Here is a 3,406-nt window from a genome sequence, read left to right on the forward strand (position 1 = left end):
TTTATTTTAAACAGCAGGACAATTTTAAATTTAAATTGCCAATGAGAAAGGGAAGTAAGGTGAGAGAGATTTAGGAGATGGTGGTACGGGATAGACCATAATTTGAAGGCTATTTTTAATCCAAAATGTTGAACAGCCTCCAGTTGTGATGAGACTGAGGGGGAAGGAGGATCCCAAATTGAGGAAGCATACTCCAAAATTAGCCGAGCTAATGTGACGTATAGATGTGACGTATAGATGAAGAATAGTCTCTGTTGATGAATGCCTATAAAAGTTCCGATAAATTAGTCCGAGGACTTTTCTAGCTTTTTGATTATGAACAATATGTGTTTGGTCCAGGAAAATGTAGATGTAAAGATTAGGCCAAGGTATTTATAGGAAAACACACGATCAATAGGTGATTGATTTAGATAAAGGAGAGGAAGAGTATCAAAGACTGAGTGATGTGAAAGAGAAATTATCATGTATTTTGACTTAGAGGTGTTTAGTGATAGTGAGTTTTTGTGCATCCAGGTACAGATAGAGTCAATTTCAGTTGGCAGGAAAGTCTAGTCAGTTGAGGAATTTGTGAGGGGATGAAGAAGTAGAATATCATCAGCAAATAGAAACATTTTAGAATGAGGAGAAAGGCTAACATTACTTATATCATTAACAAACAGTAGAAAAAGCAGAGGTCCTAAAATTGAGCCCTGAGGAACCCTGAAGTAATGGGAATAGGTGAGGAGATTGAATCACCAACACGGACACTTTGTTGTCAGTCAGAGAGGTATATAGGAGGTGAACCACGAGTACAGTGAAGATGGAAGATTAAGTGCTAATAGTTTGTCAAGCAAAAGTTGGTGGCTAACGGAGTCAAAAGCTTTCTTAACATCTAGGAAAAGACCACATACAGGGACAGAACGATCTAAAAATGATAGAATAAATTGACTGACTATGACTAGTGCAGTGGTGGTGGAACGTCCAGAGAGAAATCCAAATTGAGAGCCAGAGATAAGTCCAACTGAGAACAGATGATCAATGAGAATCTGGTGTACATGCTTCTCTAGGAGCTTTGAAATGAGAGAGAGGAGGGATATAGGGCGATAATCAGAAGGGGAAGCAGAGGGAGGACTATAGTTTTAGGAATTGGTACCACTAGGGATTTTTTTCAGACCTCAGGAAAAATTCCTTGTGATAAAGAGAGATTGAAAATATGCTGCAGGGGGGACACTATATGGGATGCAGTAGCTTTCAAAAGGAACGAGGACACATCACCTGGGCCACTTGAAGTGTTAAGGGGTAGTTTGGAAATAAGGCGTAGGATAGATTCTTGAGTACATAAGAAGTCAGCAGGGAGACCTAAAGGAATGGAATCGAATGGAATTAGGAGATGAGGAAGAGTAGCAAGGGGGATTAGAGTGGGGGAGGGAGAGAAAAAGGAGGAGGAGAGAGAAAGATTGGAGGAGGGAGGGAGGTTAGAGGTTACAGTAGGAGTGAAGAAACTAGCGAAGGTGGAGTTCAGTAGATTGGCCTTATCAATGTTTGACTTAGCAGTGGGTTGTGTTTCTGAGGTCAGAGGGGGAACTGGATCTTTATTCTTACGAAGGAATCGCACAAAAGACCAGAATTGTCTTGGGGATTTAGAGATAGAGTTGAAGAAGCGCACTTTATTAGAGTTGACTTCAGAGGAAATACTGTTACGAAGAGATCGATATTGTAACCACAGCTGAGGAGAATTGGAGAAGGTAACTCGTGAAAAGAGATGACAACGGTACTTAATTTTTTGAAGAAGAGGATGAGGAAGCCAGGGAGGGTAAGAGTGATTTGATTTTTCTTTAAATTAGGTCCCCATCCAATATCTCCCTGTGTGTTACTTACAGGGCTCCATCTTCTTCTCATGACTATGACTCTACCCTCCTTTCCTACATGAGACATTTAGTTACATCTTTTAGTCCTGTTATTTTCCTGGGGGATTTTAATGTTCCAGACGTTAACTGGAATACTTTCTCTGGAGTTGCTCCATTTTCAAAAAGCCTGTGTAATTTTGTTTTTAATAACAACTAGTTTCTTCTCCAACCCACACAAAGGGTAATATTCAAGATTCCATTTAGGAAGTGGATATTGGTCCGGCAGCCGGACGCCTATTTCAGGGCTATTGGTCTGCATATGTGGCCAGTTATAGGGGGATCATTTAGGAGATGCACTGTCAGATAACCGGTTATCATGGTTATCATGGTTATCTGTGTTCTATCCTTTCAAATAATTTACACTAGAACAGCTGATCATTGCAAAGAGCTTTTTCCACTTGGTAAAAGCCAGGTTCTCTGCAGTATTAATAGATGATGCGTGCTAAGTATATTCATAACTTTTAAGTACCGTATAGCCACCCACACAATAAATTGGCTGCCATGTTGGACGTCAAGTTTATTAAGAGTTCAAAGGGGAAAAACACATTTTCTTGCCTTGCTACCTTTTTGAGGCCTTTTTCGGAAGCTTAGAAAGCATTCTGAGGATCTAATGGGGTTTAGTAGTCACCTGAAAGATTGCTATTGAGAAATACAGAGCGGTTTCCTGGTACCAAGCATTTTTCTATCGTTTCTCCATTGCTACCAATAGCTGCCAATGGAAAACTGACGTCCAAATGAATTAACTTTTTTCGTGAAATTTATTACGGTATGCAATGAAACACTAATTTGCAATACTTAGCACTCATATCCTCGCCCAACTAATTTTTACATTCATATGACCCAGATTGCATTACTTATGTTGAACATGGTTCTAAAGAATTTTTCATTACACTTTCTGATGCACATTGATGTCCTGAAAGTTTGAACCGATTCCGACATCAATAATGAGTTTTATAGTGTATAAGCCAATTTCAAGTTTTGAAAAATATCCATATAGTTTTTTTAATAAAATCAACCTAAATTTTGATTACATTTTCTGACACATATTGATTTCATTATATGCTGTGTAAAAAGTTTGAGCAGATTTAAACTTAAATTTTTTCTAGTTATGGCCATTTTAAAATAATTTGCCAAAATACCCTATACTATATAGCCCATGTTTTTTTTTCAAAAAATGGTTCCAAAATCACCCCAAATTTTTCTTACATTTTAAAATGCATATTGATGTCCTTATGCTATGTAGAAAATTTTAGCTGATTCTGACTTTTCTTTTTTAAGTTACAGCCATTTTAAGAAAATGCCAATATTCTGAAATGGTTTTTTCCAAAAAATGGGCTCAAAATTACCCCAAATTTTTATTACATTTTCTGATACACATTGATGTCCTTATGCTGTGTAGAAAGTTTGAGCTGATTCCGACTTTAATTTTTCAAGTTATGGCCATTTTAAGAAAGTGTCAAAAATCTTAAAATTACCCAAGGCTATGGCCCATGGATTTTCCAAAAAATGGCTCCAAAATG

The sequence above is a fragment of the Amphimedon queenslandica genome, unplaced genomic scaffold (assembly GCF_000090795.2).
Source record: "Amphimedon queenslandica unplaced genomic scaffold, v1.1 AMPQUscaffold_11972, whole genome shotgun sequence".
Classification (NCBI taxonomy): Eukaryota; Metazoa; Porifera; class Demospongiae; order Haplosclerida; family Niphatidae; genus Amphimedon; species Amphimedon queenslandica.